The sequence below is a fragment of the Pseudophryne corroboree genome, chromosome 2, assembly GCF_028390025.1.
Source record: "Pseudophryne corroboree isolate aPseCor3 chromosome 2, aPseCor3.hap2, whole genome shotgun sequence".
Taxonomy (NCBI): domain Eukaryota; kingdom Metazoa; phylum Chordata; class Amphibia; order Anura; family Myobatrachidae; genus Pseudophryne; species Pseudophryne corroboree.
This window is the reverse complement of record NC_086445.1, coordinates 1,032,377,900-1,032,388,494: the sequence shown is the minus strand read 5'-3', so window position 1 is coordinate 1,032,388,494 and position 10,595 is coordinate 1,032,377,900. Positions and strand designations below refer to the sequence as shown.

Genomic DNA, 10,595 nt, shown 5'->3' with positions numbered 1-10,595 from the left:
CAACTGTGCAAAACCATGTGCACTGCAGGTGGGGCAGATGTAACATGTGCAGAGAGAGTTAGATTTGGGTGAAATCTACATTGCAGTGTAAAAATAAAGCAGCCGGTATTTACCCTGCTCAGAAACACCCACATCTAACTCTCTCTGCACATGTTACATCTGCCCCACCTGCAGTGCACATGGTTTTGCCCATTAGTGTGTGTAATACCCAATTGGACTATTGTGCCTATACTTAATAAAGCGCAATACTGGTAACTGTACGCGGGTAAGGTTTTAGAAGTGCTCAAATCAGATGAGTTCCTGGTGCAGTATGTATAAAACATCTTTATTATGATAACTATTAAAACATATACGCTGGTTATATATCTTGCTGCCTAATAGGGTGCAGGCCATTGCATTTAGTGAGTATATGCCGGTGTAAGATCTGAAACGTAAGAAGGGTGACCCTTGTGGCGCGCCTCCAGCCCCCTTGTGAAAACTTCTGTCATGGACTAAGAAATAGAAACAGTTATCCTGAAAGTCACCCGACGCGTTTCGCAATCCTTCTTTAGCAGGGATTTGGCTTCATACTGTACAGATGTTAGGGAAAGAGGTAAGTGGGCAGAAAAACCAAGAGCTATAGTCCTTCCCAGCAACGTTTCAACATCCAGTGTGATGCTGGTGTTACCTACTGTATGTCAATCATTATGGTGCCATGTTGGACAGTATTTAGGCTTGCCCATACTGGGGAAGTGTTGCAGAAATGCGTCAGCAAGGACAGAACACATTGGTTATATATGGAGAGCGTGCAGTAGGGTCCCTTGTGTAGCAGCTCTGTGAGGTCCACAGGGACGTGATGATAAAGGTCTCCAGTGTATGGGCTGAAATGAAGAGTCAGATCATGTGGATTAATTAAAAAAAAAAACATGCTTTGATTGTATTTACTATTGTGACAATTTTTTTATCTCATTATTCATTATATATGAGAGTTAATTATAAACAAGTACGTACGCTGATGTAAGGGACTATGGAGGTCATTCCGAGTTGTTCGCTCGTTGCAGATTTTCACAACAGAGCGATTAATGCGAAAATGCGCATGCGCATGGTACGCAGTGCGCATGCGCTAAGTATTTTAGCTCAAAACTTAGTAGATTTACTCATGGCAGAACAAAGAATTTTCATCGTTGAAGTGATCGGAGTGTGATTGACAGGAAGTGGGTGTTTCTGGGCGAAAACTGGCCGTTTTCTGGGAGTGTGCGGAAAAACGCAGGCGTGCCAGGATAAAACGCGGGAGTGTCTGGAGAAACGGGGGAGTGGCTGGCCGAACGCAGGGCGTGTGTGACGTCAAATCAGGAACAAAACGGGCTGAGCTGATCGCAGTGGAGGAGTAAATCTCGAGCTACTCAGAAACTGCTAAGAATTTTCTATTCGCAATTCTGCTAATCTTTCATTCGCAATTCTGCTAAGCTAAGATACACTCCCAGAGGGCGGCGGCCTAGCGTGTGCAGTGCTGCTAAAAGCAGCTAGCGAGCGAACAACTCGGAATGACCCCCTATAGACGTTCAGTACAATTTTCAGGTATACATGCTGGTCAGATGCCTCCATACATGGCACCACATCTGGCATTCAGGGAAGATGAGAGAAGATGACGGAAGCTGACAGCTGCGGCCAGGCAATTGTTTCCAGTTATTCATTGTAATTCTTCGCTGAATTTGCAAATTCCATAGTCTGAATTTTGCTAATTTCTGGTTGATAAATAAACTTGGTGTCTATTCAATCAACTCTGCGATGTTGTGGTGAGGACTCTGCGCAGAGGTATACAGCCGGAGACATGCGCAACTCCACAACCGAATGCAAATCTTCCATGGAACAGATTTAAACATTTCTCTCATCTTACTGCAACATTCCCAGCGGAATAATGGGAAACAATGATTTCACGCCCATTTCTGCCAATATAGTGGAGTCTCCGTTATCCGAAATGCTTGGGATTAGAAGTATGGACTTTTCAGGATTTTGGCGTATTTGTATATAATGTACATTATGAGAAACGTGGGGATGGTACCCAGGTCTAAACACGACATGCATTAATGTTTCATATAAACCTTAAACGGAATATATATGGTTGAGATGCCGACGGAAGGAAGACCGACAGCAGGATCCCCATGGTGAGAATCCCGGTAGGGGCTTGGTAAGGTTTCTAACCTTCCCCTCTTCCCCCCTCGCTCTCCATTCACTTTTTAAAAGATTAAAAAAAAAACATTCTGAACATAATGGGGGGTATTCAATTGTTTGAAAAGTCAGTTGGGTGTCTATTTTTTCCTATCTAATAGACAGGGAAAAAAACAGACACCCAACCGACTTTTCAAGCTATTGAATTCGTCCCAAAGAGTGCAAAGCGTACTTCTATAATGTATAATGGGGCTGATTCAGACCTGACCGCTGCTGTGCGAATCAGGTCTGAACTACACATGCGCCGACGCAGCAGCATGCCGGCGCATGCCAGACAGCCGACGGCTGTCTTAGCCCCGCGATCTCCTCTGCCTGATTGACACACAGAGGCGATCGCTGGGTGGGCCGGCAGCATTTGGCTGCCATTTAGGGGGTGCGGTCCGGGCAATGCAGGCATGCCTGGACTGTGCAATGCTTTTGTACCTGTGCGGGCAGGGTAGAGCCTGACATGCGGGGCGGACTAGCCCTGTGCTGGGCGTCCCCCCGCATGTCACGGAAGCTGATCGTAGATGTGCTAAATTTAGCACATCTACGATCAGGTCTGAATTACTCACACTACCCATACAATGCTGCTACTGTATATAGATCTTACAGGGCTGCAGAATTATTTATGGACTTATAACCATGGCCACTCACAGAATAAAAGTGAATATACAATACGTCCCTCGCTTCCGTCATGGAGATAGCAACAGTCAGGGAGGTCGAGAGTACAAATAATAATCTATGTATATGGGCCCTCATTCCGAGTTGTTCGCTCGGTATTTTTCATCGCATCGCAGTGAAAATCCGCCTAGTACGCATGCGCAATGTTCGCACTGCGACTGCGCCAAGTAACTTTACTATGAAGAAAGTATTTTTACTCACGGCTTTTTCTTCGCTCCGGCGATCGTAATGTGATTGACAGGAAATGGGTGTTACTGGGCGGAAACACGGCGTTTCAGGGGCGTGTGGCTGAAAACGCTACCGTTTCCGGGAAAAACGCAGGAGTGGCCGGAGAAACGGTGGGAGTGCCTGGGCGAACGCTGGGTGTGTTTGTGACGTCAACCAGGAACGACAAGCACTGAACTGATCGCACAGGCAGAGTAAGTCTGGAGCTACTCTGAAACTGCTAAGTAGTTAGTAATCGCATTATTGCGAATACATCGGTCGCAATTTTAAGAAGCTAAGATTCACTCCCAGTAGGCGGCGGCTTAGCGTGTGTAACTCTGCTAAATTCGCCTTGCGACCGATCAACTTGGAATGAGGGCCCTGGTACGCACGTAATGCAAATCTCCATAGACCTTTGGGAACCACATTAAATATCCCACAATATTGTAACTATAAATAATACATAAACTATACCTGCTGTAAACACACAACTAGATAGGATACATTCACATACAGATTTAAAGATTCATACATAACAATGTTCCAGAAACTGTGTCACTCTTAGTTACAGAAGGGAAACGTAACGTTGTGAGTACAGGCGTTAGGGAAATTGTGTTATCTGCCGGGACACTCTGATTGGCTGCCCAGGTGCCTCAGCCCGGGAAAATGTGATGACGACAATGATGGTAGACACATTATTGACACCTGCTAGCACGGCTATCATGAATGACGTCTTGAGAAAGGCAATATTTGCCCGGAGTCCGCATTGCGCTGTGACGTGGCAAACTCCAAGGAATTTGCTCAGTAATAACAAGGTCATTAATTTTCTAAAAGGGAACGGAAACCTGACTGCAATGGGTTACTTATCATGATATGCAGGGAAAGGGGTCTCAAAATATGGTTAATCACCATGAAGTGGGAGGAGCCGGGAATAGAAGGGGGAGGAGTCCATATTCATTATTAAACATTCCACCCCACATAAAAGAAAAGTATAGACCCACCCCTGATCAGAAACCAAGTGACTTATTAGAATGTCTTTGGAGTGTTGAAAGAAAGTGAGCGCGGGGAGGACACTCAAACAAACACAAGGAGAACATACAAACTCCACACAGATATGACGCTGACATTACCCCAGCGCTGATCAGTGCATTGCTGATCACTGTTATCCAACTAATGAGCACAGAGGCGGGTCAAGAGAGAGGAGGGGCTTGTGCGCAACTTCTGTGCAGGACCCCCACCCCCTTTCTCACCGCCGCATGTCTTCTGTAGACTTTCACCCTGTGCCAGAGTCTTCTGAGCATGCTGGAAAACGGCACAGGTTACAGATATGCATATGACAGCCTGTAACATGACAGTTAGGAGCTGACTGGTACTTTATCTCTCTCCACTTTATCACTTTTCAGCGCTTAGTACATCTGGCCCATGGCATTTTAGAACAATGACTGTCCAATCAAAAGTCACCTTGTTCTTTCCTTTAAAAAGTTTCCTGGATGTGATAGAAAATGTATGTACAGCAGTCAGTGGGTAATCCGCACTGTAACTTCAGAAAACAGATAAACCAGTAACTATTAATAAAATATATATAAATATTGGAACAAGAGACTCGTACACAGTAGGTAATACTTTACATAAGAGTGGAGTCGCACAACTATTATATTACAGTAACAGGGTCCCATAAGCTAAATAAAAATTTAATATTTAAGTAGAACTAAACGGACAAAATCTGAATGAGCCTGTATACTGTATCTGAGTAATCTAACATAGCCCTACAGGTTCAGGAGTCTATGCTCGAAATCTAATCGGACTTCCATAAACCTGTAATTATCAATTCACATGGGCCCTCATTCCGAGTTGATCGCTCGCTAGCTGCTTTTAGCAGCAGTGCAAACGCTAGGCCGCCGCCCTCTGGGAGTGTATCTTAGCTTAGCAGAAGTGCGAACGAAAGGATCGTAGCGCTGATGCAAAAATATTTTCAAGCAGTTTCAGAGTAGCTACAGACTTACTCCTACCTTGCGATCACTTCAGTCTATTTAGTTCCTGCATTGACGTCACAAGCACGCCCTGCGTTCGGCCAGCCACTCCCCCGTTTCCCCAGGCACGCCTGCGTTTTCATCTGACACGCCTGCGTTTTTTAGCACACTCCCGGAAACCGGTCTGTTACCTCCCAGAAACGCCCCATTCATATCAATCACTCACCGATCAGCAGAGCGACTGAAAAGCGTCGCTAGACCTTGTGTGAAACTGCATAGTTTTTTGTGAAAGTACGTCGTGCGTGCGCAGAAAAGCCGATTTTTAGCCTGATCGCGGCGCTGCGAACAACGCCAGCAAGCGATCAACTCAGAATGACCCCCATGATTCTCTCATCTTCAGTAAAGATTCCAGGGGGGAGGGATATATGAGGGGTGGGATGGGCTGGGGGGATTTGGGTGTTGTACCAAAAAGTTATTTTTTTGCAAATTGCTGTTTAATGTGCATCTTTTTCTGTGCAAAAGACACGTTTTGTCAGACTGCAAGATCTTACACCCCACCACTGGCTCTGTGACCCGGGATCCACTGAAACAACGCAATTTATCAAGTGGCAGTGCGCAAAAGGTGTCATTGGCGCTATTGGTCAGATCGCTGTATTTTCAGTATGATGACTATATAAGGATGCCGGATGTACAGCCGATTGCTAAAACATGAACACAAAGTAATCACAAAACTACAAAACAAAAATAGACAACTTTTATGATACGCACAACTTATACTATATCACCAGAGCCGTCCTTAGGCATAGGCAAACTAGGCAAGTGCCTAGGGCATTTGTTATGCTTAGGGGCACCAGCAGCTTCTGCTGATTAAAATGATATGCAACATGCCTATATTCTGGGTGTGACTGCGGCTGTATCTGTATATGAAATGCTACGTTACAGTGTATTCCTGGAAATCACTGTAATGTAGCATTTCGTATGCAGATACAGCCGCAGTCGCACACAGAATATAGTAATGCAAATAAGATGCATTTTCATAAACAAAAAGCGCCCGACGGTAGCATAGCTGCCAGCTGACTCATGCCAGGCATCTCCTGCAGAACTAGCGGCGGTGCCTAGGGGGCACCAGACAAAATCTTGCCTAGGGCATTATATTGGTTAGGGCCGGCTCTGTATATCACACTGATGAATCCAGAGCACAGACACAATGCACCGGACCTATTAGATGGCGGACGCACAAAGATACCGAAAAACATCTGTAACATACATGTTAGTTAGAATTGGATGCGTCGCAGTTACAGTAAATTGGGTTCAAAAATGTTATATTTTATTTTTGCATTTTTAATCTTTTAAAACAAACATATATCAGATACCATGTACCGAAGATCACAGATGACTAAGGGGGTCATTCCGAGTTGATCGCTCGCTAGCAACTTTTTGCACCACTGCGATCAGGTCAAACCCGGCAAAACTGCGCATGCGTATGCACCGCAATGCGCAGGCCCGTCGTACAAAGAGGATCGGTGTTGGGCGATGAATTTAACGAAGAATCCATTCGTACAGCCGATCGCAAGGAGATTGACAGAAAGAGGGCGTTTGTGGGTGTCAACTGACCGTTTTCTGGGAGTGTTTGGAAAAACGCAGGCGTGTCCAAGCGCTTGCAGGGCGGGTGTCTGACGTCAATTCCGGGACCGAAAAGACTGAAGTGATCGCAGCGGCTGAGTAAGTCCAGAGCTACTCAGAAACTGCACAAAACTTGTTAGTGCCGTTGGCTGCAAAAGCGTTCGCACACTTGCAATGCGAAAATACACTCCCCTATAGGCGGCGACTATCTGATCGCAGCGCTGCAAAAAGTTACTAGCGAGCGATCAACTCGGTATGACCCCCTAAATACGGCAATTTGTGTTTGAAAAAAGCATAATTTTAATCGCTGTTTTCAAATTGCTCGCAGCGCCTAAGTGGGCATTTATCATGATAATAATGAGTACATTTGCCCACGCGTCAGTGGGGGCAGAGAGAAATCCAGAGGATCCCTCTCCATAAAAAAAAACTAGCTAGTTTAGCCCATGGGTTAGTAGGTGCTTCACACACCCAAGCTTGGTACCCATGTGCTACAACACTGGTGTTCAGGAGAGCATGTCTAACCTCAAAGTGCAGGCAAGTCTGCAGGCAATGGCGGATCCAGGGTGGGGGCGATCAGGGCGATTAGAACTCTCCCCAGGCAGCACACAGCAGCATGGGCTGTGCTGGTAAGTGAGACTGCTATCACTAAGCAGCAGCAGTCTCTGCTCTTTCTCCCTTCCCTGCACCACTATACAGTCAACAGTGGGTGTGGGCAGGAGGAAAGTGTTATGGAGGGATACACCACTGTCTGCAGGGGAGGGATTCTGGTTCATACCCCCTCCTCAGCACTTGAATGACACACTCGGAGGCATATGAGACAGAGCCACATGACCTGTGCACAGTCTGGGATGAGCTGAGGTGAAGAGCATTAAATGCATACTTGCCTACTCTCCCGGAATGGCCGGGAGGCTCCCGAAAATCGGGTGACCCTCCCGGCCCCACGTAAGAGCAGACAAGTCTCCCAACTTTTCACTGCCCTCCTGCCCGGACACCCACTTTGAGAGTAAAGTGGGCGGTCCGAACACTCGATGACGCGATTCAACAAGAATCGCGTCATCGTAGTCACGCCCCCTGCTGGAAAATGCCTGTTATAGCGGCATTACAGAGCGGGGGCGTGGCTTAAACGTGTTGTCACTGTAACTCCGCCCTTGTACCGCCTCCAGAAAGTAGGTAACTATGATTAAATGCCCCTAGCGGCTTATGGGCCTAATTCAGACCTGATCGCAGCAGCAAAATCTTTTTCTAATGGCCAAAACTATCTGCAGTGCAGGCGGGGCAGATGTAACGTGTGCAGAGAGAGTTAGATTTGGGTGGGTTATATTGTTTCTGTGCAGGGTAAATACTGGCTGCTTTATTTTTTACACTGCAAGTTAGAACACACCCCATCCAAATTTAATTGTCTCTGCACATGTTACATCTGCCGCACTTGCAGTGCACATGGTTTTGCCCATTAGACAAAAATTTTGCTGCTGCGATCAGGTCTATGTCTCATTAGACCCCTTTTCATAACATAGCCTAATACAGTTAGAAATAATATTGATATAAACACGGACAGTGCTCAAATTAAGAAAGGTCAAATCTCAAATGTTTACTGACAGATATTAGGAGGAGGAAAGGATGAGGAAATATGTTGGCATAAAAGGAAGGAAACTTCAACACACTTCCATCCCAAACCATTTGCTGGTGCACAACTCTACCTTAATTTAAACGTTGCACCCATCTGGGAAAATGGTGTCACCATACACAGTAGAGCATGCAATCAAAATCCTTATGAGGAGACCACACCCACAATAAATACACTTATATCAGCATGCAATACACACCCAAACCAATCTATCAACACTACTGCTCACCCATTAAGCAGCGACTAATACCATGGGGAATCTTGGAGGAACCTGAACAAATACAAATGGTTGTCAATCATTCACCAATGATATGTACTAAGCAGTGATAAAAGTGGGGAAGTGAACCAGTGGAGAAGTTGCCCATGGCAACCAATCAGCTGCTCTGTATACGTTTATAGTATGCAAATTCTAAATGTTACGTCAATGCTGATTGGTTGCCATGGGCAACTCCTCCACTTTTATCACCGCTTAGTACATGTCCCCCTAAAATGCCATCAGGCTTACATAAACAGCCTTCCGTTACTCTTCCTCACTGCCTGAGAAATTGGGTATAAGAGTCTATAAATTGTACGAAGAGCAGCAGAAGGGAGAATTGAGAGACAAGAAACTGGAGCACCCTTTCTCTTCACCATGGGCCATGCAGTGATATTCAGTATCGTTTACACATTGGGGGTCATTCCGAGTTGATCGCTCGCTAGCAGATTTTAGCAGCATTGCACACGCTAGGCCGCCACCCTCTGGGAGTGAATCTTAGCTTAGCAGAATTGCGAATGAAAGATTAGCAGAATTGCGAATAGAAAATTCTTAGCAGTTTCTGAGTAGCTCGAGACTTACTCCTACACAGCGATCAGTTCAGGCCGTTTCGTTCCTGGTTTGACGTCACAAACACGCCCTGCGTTCAGCCAGCCACTCCCCCGTTTCTCCAGACACTCCCGCGTTTTATCCTGGCACCCCTGCGTTTTTCCGCACACTCCCAGAAAACGGCCAGTTTCCGCCCAGAAACACCCACTTCCTGTCAATCACACTCCAATCACTTCAACAATAAAATTCTTCGTTCGGACGTGAGTAAATCTACTAAGTTATGTGCTAAAATACTTAGCGTATACGCACTGCGTACCATGCGCATGCACATTTTTGCCTTAATCGCTCCGTTGCGAAAATCGTCAACGAGCGATCAACTCGGAATGACCCCCACTGTACAGTAGTCTCAATATAGATTTATTTTCCCTTACGTCCTAGAGGATACTGGGGTCCATTTAGTAACATGGGGTATAGATGGGTCCACTAGGAGCCATGGGCACTTTAAGAATTTGATAGTGTGGGCTACCAGACTCAGTTTAGAAAATGTGCCCGGAGGAGCCGGTCATGCTGAAGGAACCTCCTGAAGAGATTTCTGCATTTATTTTATATGTTTGTTATTTTCAGGCAGGACTGGTTGGCACCAGCCTGCCTGCTACGTGGGACTTAGGGGGAATGGGACGGCCCAACCTCTTGAAGGGTTAATGGTCCCATACCCCGCTGACAGGACACTGAGCTCCTGAGGGAACTATACGCAAGCCCCACCACGGCGAGCGTACATTCTCGCAGCACGCCGCCACCCCTAACAGAGCCAGAAGAATGAAGAGTGGTGAGTACTGAGCTGGCGTCCCGGTTAGCGGGGCGCCGGCCATTATGAGGGTATGGAGACGCACAGCTTCTAAACGAGACAGAATGAGTCTCCGGACACAGTACACAACTGCGTCGCAGTACACTGTACACAGTACCCAGACTGGCAATACAGCCTTAAAACAGGTTCTCTCAATTTTAAGCACCAGATTCCTCAGCCAGTATAAAAAAAGCGGGAAGACAGCGCCATTGAAGGGGCGGGGTTTCACAAAGAGAGGATCCAGCAGTCACCAGCACCATTTTCCCTTCCCAAGTCTACCTCACCCTCCTCCAAGTCTGACCCATCAGCGTCAGAGTCAGATTGCAGGATATGGGCCAGAGATCGCTTTTGCGGATAAATGGGAGGGGACTGAGATGCTTTTTTGGGGACTGAGTCTCTGTTCATAAACTCATCCACAGTTTGTATTGAGTATTGCGTCTCTTTCTCATTGTGGGTCAATTTTGCAGAAAGAGTGGAGATCATTCCTTTGAGAGAATTAACCCACTCCGGTTCAGCCCCGCTAGCTTGTGAACCCTGAGTACCCAGTAGAAACACACTCTTTGCCTGACATAATGTAAATGTGACAGCACACACACACACACACACACACACACACACACACACACACACACACACACACAGGTTAAGCACAATTAA

General features: G+C 46.3%; 1 long non-coding RNA gene across 1 annotated transcript in view; it reads right to left on the bottom strand.

The window, feature by feature from the left end:
• Positions 1 to 306: 306 nt before the first annotated feature.
• The window catches only part of LOC134988401 (uncharacterized), a 41,022-nt gene continuing 30,733 nt past the window's right edge, over positions 307 to 10,595 (bottom strand). Inside the window, exon 2 of the long non-coding RNA XR_010193883.1 lies at positions 307 to 860. This is a non-coding gene — a long non-coding RNA (uncharacterized LOC134988401). The remainder of the gene's footprint in view (positions 861 to 10,595) is intronic.